The sequence below is a fragment of the Rhagoletis pomonella genome, unplaced genomic scaffold (genome assembly GCF_013731165.1).
Source record: "Rhagoletis pomonella isolate Grant_MI unplaced genomic scaffold, Rhpom_1.0 Rhpom_scaffold_00001, whole genome shotgun sequence".
Lineage (NCBI taxonomy): Eukaryota > Metazoa > Arthropoda > Insecta > Diptera > Tephritidae > Rhagoletis > Rhagoletis pomonella.
In genome coordinates, this window is record NW_023458555.1 from 63,316,695 (window position 1) to 63,324,247 (window position 7,553).

Consider the following 7,553-nt stretch of genomic DNA (forward strand, 5'->3'; position numbering starts at 1 on the left):
ACATTGTAGATATACATGAAACATTGTGAACGTGTCAAAGTGGAAATGGAAATATGTCGGAAGGTTAGTGAAATATGTAAAAGATTTTATAAATATTAATTCTTTCACAGACAATTTTTATGAATACAATGATAAGGGTACTTTTTTTCCCTTTTTCAATAAAATTTGGGTTTTCAAATAAAATAACAATAAAACGCTGTTGGATGGTGTCTTTAAGCCTTTTGGAGATTACTTGTAAAAGTATAAGCTATCGATTAAAACAAAATTCAGCTGCCACTATCTGCCACTTGAGTTGTAATGGACTTTTTTTCTGTAATAAAATAGAGTATGTGACAACTTAGTTACAAAACATTATCGGAATTGCAATAAATAGGATCATTAAAAAGAAATTCAGAACAACACACACATAATACAAGAGAGAAATAGAATAAGATTAAGAAAAAGGGAGAGAGGGACATACACAGTCAATAGGGGATCCACCTATACAGGATGTGTTATGATACGCATACATGAGAGCAGCAGAGAATGCAGGCGGCATGACACAATAGGGTGCACTATGGCTAGTCATGTCGGTTGGGCTGGGTTCTTGCATTCACTCCTGTTCCCTGCGCCATAGCAGAGAAAAGTCATGCCTGTCAAACATCTTCGCTTCCGGCACGGCCGGAAGTATCGGACGGACGCAATTCAAATATTAAAAAAAAAAACAATTGCAAAAAAAAGCTGAAAAAGAACGTAAAATTAAATGTTGAAAATAACCTGAAAAGCAGATAAATTAAAAACCTCCAACTACGAAAACGAAAAGGAATCAAAATAAAACAAGGCCGAATATAAGGGCACCACCGATGTTGGTGTGACGCCAGGTGCTGGCCCACCCTCATCCATGGCTACCGTTGCACCCTAATGTCGGTAGCCCCATAAGTAAAAGTCCTACGTGCCTTCCTAAATAATGAAGCAAGTCAGCATTCCCATTTGATATTTACAAGTTTATTTATAATTCATTCTCTTACGGCTAAATTAATCCTAAATCTTAAATCTATTTCCTAACATCTAAATCCCTATCGTTAAAACTATGTAAATGGTTGTGTGATTCATGTACGTCTATGGTAAGTATTATGTAATTGTAGGTAAGTATTCAGACCAAATTAAGTTAAGTCTAAGTATGCAGTGTAATCCGGGGCTTTCAAGAAGCAAACGTATACTAGGTAATAGCAGGTAAGTTGTCTTATCATATATTTAATTTAATTAATTATAATTAAGGTAAGTATTTAAAGTTGATTTAATCCAAGCTCTGGTAAGTTAAGGGTAAAATATAAGTAAAGGTAAGTATAATTACGGTAATTAGAGAGAAGAATCTAAGTGAGCCTTGGTAAGTTTTCAATGTCTATTTTTCTTACATTTCTAGGGTTATTTGTTTAATTTCGCGTTTAGGGATTTTAATTTATTTTCTTTAAATTTCCTAATTTTTCTCTATCTTTTGTTTGTATAGCGTTTTTGTTTCCGTTTTATATTATCACGATTTTATTTTATAGTTTTATTATATTATTATTGTGGCCATTTCTTAATTATAATTTAGTATTTTATTTAAAATTATCATAGCTGACCTTTTATTAAGGCTTTACTTTATGTTATTTTATTTATACATAATTTTCCGTTTTATTTATTTGAAATTGATATTTATTGAGGATTATGTTATTTAAAATGTATCTTATTTAATTTAATTAAGTTATTTTAACTTTGTTTAATTCTATTTATTTAATTTTATTTTAATTTTATCTTATTTGATTTTATTTCATTTTTAATTTACGTCATTGGATTTTATTGAATTTAATTTAATTTAATTTTAGTTAGTTTAATTTAATTTCACTTTAATTTAATTTAATCTAATTTTATTTACGATTTTAACTTTTTTCTCTATTTAATTTGCTCAAAATGATTTGTTCTGCTCAGGTTGATTTGGTTCGCTTAAGTCTAACCCTTTATTTCATATATGTACTTATATATGTATATAGGCATATGTGTATATGCATGTATATATGTATGTGCCCATTTTGCCCTTTCTATTAAATTTCCTTTTAGCTTTCCTTCGTTTACATTATTTAGTTACTTCGAGTTTTCTTTCCCCCCCCCCCCCCCCCCTTTTTTTGGTTTAAATGTACCTAATTGCTCCTTTCAATTTAATTCTACTGGCTACCAAGTATATTAAGTTAGGCTACAAATGCATTTTTATCTTACTTCCCTTATTATTTATTTTTCTTATATAATACATATATATTTTCTACTTTAAGTTATTTCCACTTCTATCGAGTACAAATTTTATAATCTTATTTGTTTTTGTCAAGTTATGTAGTTATCTTTATTTACAGTTGTTTTAAATTTTACCTGGAAAATTTCCCTTAACTCATTCTAATATTAGTATTATAGATATATTTTTTTCTTCTTTTAAACTTGCTGTTCAATGATTGTGCGCGTAGGTATGTATGTATCTATATCAGGTATACATACATATATACTTATATACATACCTATGTATATATTTTATTATTTATACGACTGTATGTGTAGGTTTATATTATGGCCCGGAAAGACTCACCGTCATGTTGCAGCAGGCCTTGGTGGGGGCGCTGCTGTTGCTGATGTTGTGGTTTATGTCGCCGGTGGGGTATCGTTGCTGCTGCTGTTCTTGTTGTTGAGCGGTGTGGCCGCCTTTAAGTTGGCCGCCTTGTTGTTGTTGTTAGGCGGTCGGTGCTGTTGTGGCCGCCTTGTTGCTGTTGTTGGGCGGTCGGTCGCCTTTAATTTCACCGCCTTGTTGTTGTTGTTAGGCGGTAGGTCGCCTTTTAGTTGACCGCCTTGTTGTGGTTGTTGGGCGGTCGGTCGCCTTTAAGTTGCCGCCTTGTTGTTGTTAGGCGGTAGGTCACCTTTAAGTTGACCGCCTTGTTGTGGTTGTTGGGCGGTCGGTCGCCTTTAAGTTGCCGCCTTGTTGTTGTTAGGCGGTAGGTCACCTTTAAGTCGACCGCCTTGTTGTCGATGCTGTAGTTGTTGCTGCTGCTGTGGCAGCCCTTGTTGTTGTTGGTGCCGATGTTGTCCGCGGTTGTTACCGCTTTTTGCCGGTGTGGTTGTAGGTGCAGAATGGAGCAGCTGCAAGAAAAACACAAAAACATCAGAACAATTAGGGCGACTTAAATAAGCAATCTCATTATTGGGGCTGAGATTTCCAACAATGGACCATTTCCTATTGCAGGCAAGGTATAGCGAATTTCTTAATGAAATTCGCAGGGGGGGTGTTGAGGAAGTGTTCATTAACCGACTACTTCAACATTTTGTGTAGAAATGCTAACAGTTTTAGGCACTCCGCACCTAAGTGCCCAATCCTATTAGAGCAATCGTTTCTCATGCCGGAACGATCACACTACCACGACCAGACGTCCAATGTGCGGAGCCCTTTTAGGACGCTTGTTGATAAAACTTCCCCATTACTTCACATTTTCACACTGCACTAATCACTTTTCTTTTTATTACGGTATCATCTAAATATATATAAAATATATAAATTTCAAGGTAAACGATTGGGGTATTCACAAAGGTGTCACAAGCGTCGCACTGCTGCATGCCGCAAACCCCAAACGTCTAAAAAAATATTCCGGAAGTTCGCAAAGCACCATCAAAGTCATATTATAAATTTTTGCAGTGTTAATAGTTTGTTGTGGTTTCAGGTTATTTAAACATTTAATTAAGCCTGTAAAGTTGACGACACACAACAATACGACACTTACGACCCCGCTGTGAATCCCTCAAATATTTTATTACAAAGTGAAAATTTGTAAATCAATACTTCGATGGAGATATAGTGAAAATATGCAATTAAAGACAACTATAAGCCTCCGGAGGGTGGGTGACTTACAGATTCAAAATCATGGGGACCCCCTCTACTCCCTTTTTTCAAGCCTGGCCCATTATTGGAAAAATTTCCCTTCTTTTTTTTTTTAGGAGTTAACTAATTGGTTGCTAAGTTCCTTGCCGTTGCGCTAGCAAGGTTTCATACAAAAAGAGCACTTACCTTTTATATTTCCATAGATGCACGATCCCTGCAATGCTAACGCGTATTTAGTAAAAAGTTATCGTATTCTTGTTTTTTTTTTTCAATATACAACGCGTTTAACTAGTCTCGCCGTTTCTCCACGTTTCGAAATCACAAATGGCCGATTAGGAGGCTGCCAGCAGATTTTATACCCTTGCACCGTGGGAATATTCCATTTGGAAGAATAACGGGCACTGCGTCATTTGGACTAGTTCCGCTACTCTTCCAAATGGAACTCGCCGCAGTGCAAGGAAGAATAGCAAAAAAAATCCGGGGTTGCCATGACCTAGTTACTGCCCGTCTCCACACGATAGAGTCCACATATGCTAGAATCCAATGGAGACCGCTCCTTGCTCTTCAAGAGCAACGTATATCAGAGCTTATATCCTGCCATCCACCGCCGTCAGATTGGTTGCCCGACAGCTACATTCTCATTTGCACGGAAAACTTCATGGCGGCAACACTATCGATATTTTAATATAAAAGCAAAACTGAGTGGTCTTCTATTAAAATATTTGTCATTATGTACCTGGATGTAAGATAACCTATTTTATAAATTTTCAAAGCGATTAAATGGAAGACGCTCAACATTTGCTTCTATGGGCCGTGCCAATTGATAGAATGGTGGAACCTTCGACGAATCAAAATAAAAATTCGACATTCTCGTGGTGAATACGAACGTCAGCATTTTATATAGCTCCTGGGGCTAGATAAAATTTTGAACGCTTCTAAATGTACTCAGCCTTATCATGAGTTCCATTTTCCCCGAACCGGTTCACTTATCACCTTTGGTTTTTATGTATTTGCTCCGGCGGATGAACAATTTTCGAAACTCAGGATAAGGCAGAATATTATTGGCGGTAAAAAAGTGAAAATTAAAATGGAATCTGATAAAAACAAAAATAACGTATGTTACTTGCAAGTTATAAAGTATATGTAAATTTAAGGATTTCAGCAACACACGAAAATAAAGCTTCTGCATTTGTGGCACATGCCGTATGTCAAACTATGGATACTACCGCCACCAGAAAGCTTCAGTGCAAAGGAAACAAAGCTGTCAAACTAGCAAGCCACCGCAATAGATGCCAAGATACAAGCCCCGACATATATTGCTCTCCACACTCCAACATATGTGTCAAGACATAAACTCCATCCCGTGAAGACGGCAGTTTCAGACAGTTGTAACAACTATCACCAGCCTCTGCGGGAAATCGTTTATTAACCGAAAAAAAAAATAGACGAACAGACCTGCAGGAAGTAGTGACAATCAGCGACACTGTCCGCAAGGAACACAGCTATCGCCCAAATTGAAGCCTTCCATGGAGTTTTGGTGTTGCCGTACGCTCTAGAAAATTTATTAGAAGGTGAAATTAATGGCACGCTACCGGGTTCACTATACGCCGAAGAATTGAGTATTTATATTTTGTGCGGCGAACAGTAACCCATAACAGATGGTAACTTTCTGTACATCATCGATGTGCTTGGGGGTGTGCGAAAATGTGCGCGCGCGCTCATTTTTCTGTTTTACCTTAATAGCCGCGGGTAATTTTAAACTTTAAATTTGATACGTTTTCTTATTATGATTACTCTAAGAGTATTTATACAAATGGTATGTAAAAAATAATAATTATGTAGTAATATTTTTTTTATTTCTCTGTACTATCCGAGTTTATATTTGATATACATTTTATCTAACACTTCAACGTAATTCTATAACTCTCTTTTCAGATTGCAGTATGTCTACTACTAATGATTTATCAAGGTTGCAGTTGTTTCAAATAATAAAGAATGTTTTGAAAAAGTTTTGTCCGAAAACCGAAATGCGACTTATCATTTATAAGAAGACGAGAAACGGCAAATATCAGATTTGGTGTGTAAGAAGAAAACAAGATGGGATTTAAATAATAGGACTGAAGAAAAATTAAAAAAAAAAATTACGATTGGTTAAGTAAGACTGTTAATTTGGATAAAGGTGATAAAAAAGTCCCGAAAAAAATTTATCCGCAAGTAGAAAATATTGAAAAGGATTGCAAATTAGGTTGGCCAGAATTGAATTTTTCAGAATCATCAGAACGAACAAAGCTCAGAAAAATCGAATATCTACCAGCTACTGTTTCGACTAAAGAACTGTTATACTCAACAAGTAAATTACGATCTGAAGGTAAAACAGATTTTGCAAAAGTAAAAAAAATATAAAAAATCATTGGAGTATGGAAATTTAAATTTACCATTCACGAACGAGGAGGCCTTGTCACTTTTTATTGAACTTGGGTTATCTCAAGGCAAATATCAGCAGTTGGGTAATGCACGTCTACAAAAAAAATCAAAAATGCTGCCATCTTATAAAAATATACAAAAAGCAAAATTACAGTGCTATCCGGCTGTAGGTCTTCGTTTCAATGAATATGAAGCAGCAGTTACATTGCAGTCATTATTAGATCACACAACTGATCGTATTATTTTGTGTCAAATGGAAGTTGTTCAATGTTTATCTGAAAAAATACATGAAAATTTGACCTTAATCGTTAACCCTCTAGTAGGCAGAACCGAGTCCAGACGGTCGTTAACTAAACAACTTTTTAGTGCGCCTGTAATAATATTTTTCTATATTCGTAAGGCACGATCTTTGGACAAAAATCGTACCCTTACGGCGAAGTAAATTTTAATCCGTTATGTCAATCCGTTTTATTTTAATCGGCAGTTGAATTACAGATTTTGAAAACACGGTTAAAATTAATTATTTCTTGCTATTTAGTAATTTCGTAATTAAAGTTTTTTCTTTCGAAAAATTTTTTGATATAAAAAAATTTGGTGGATTTCTTTGTTAAAAGCACCGTATTTTTGTGATATTTTGTGATATTTATTGATGAAAGCATTTGTACAACTTAAGACAAGAACAGTCTTTTAAAAGTACATCAACTACATACATACATACATGCATGGATATGAATCAAATGCAATTGGAAGTTAAAATATGTAACATGATTTGTTGAATTTATGAATAATTTTGTATACTAAGTAATACAGTTCAGCCTGAGGTTATAACAATACTGAACATTCTTAATCTTTAATAAGAGGATAAGAATAGTTGGGATAAAGGTTAATAGATTGAAAGCATGGGAGGAGGAAAATCAAAAGAATTCAGAGAATATTAATCTTCTCACAGAAGTAACGAAGAATTGCTGTTTTGTAGTTGCCTCTATTCAGTTCCATCTTTAGCGAATCAGGTAGCGTTAACGAAAAACATCCTTGATGAGGTTAGATAGGTGTGCTTAGGAACAATAAGGCTATGATGTCTACGTGACACTGGTCGTATCAGTTTGTCACAAAGGTATTTAGGTGTATTCCACTCCAGCAACTTGAATACAAACATGCAGTTGCTCGCCTATAGATAGTCGAAGATATCGCAACCGAGAATCTTATTTCTCCACGGAGTGATGTGATCGTACTTTCCAATACCATAGACGTAGCGTGTGAC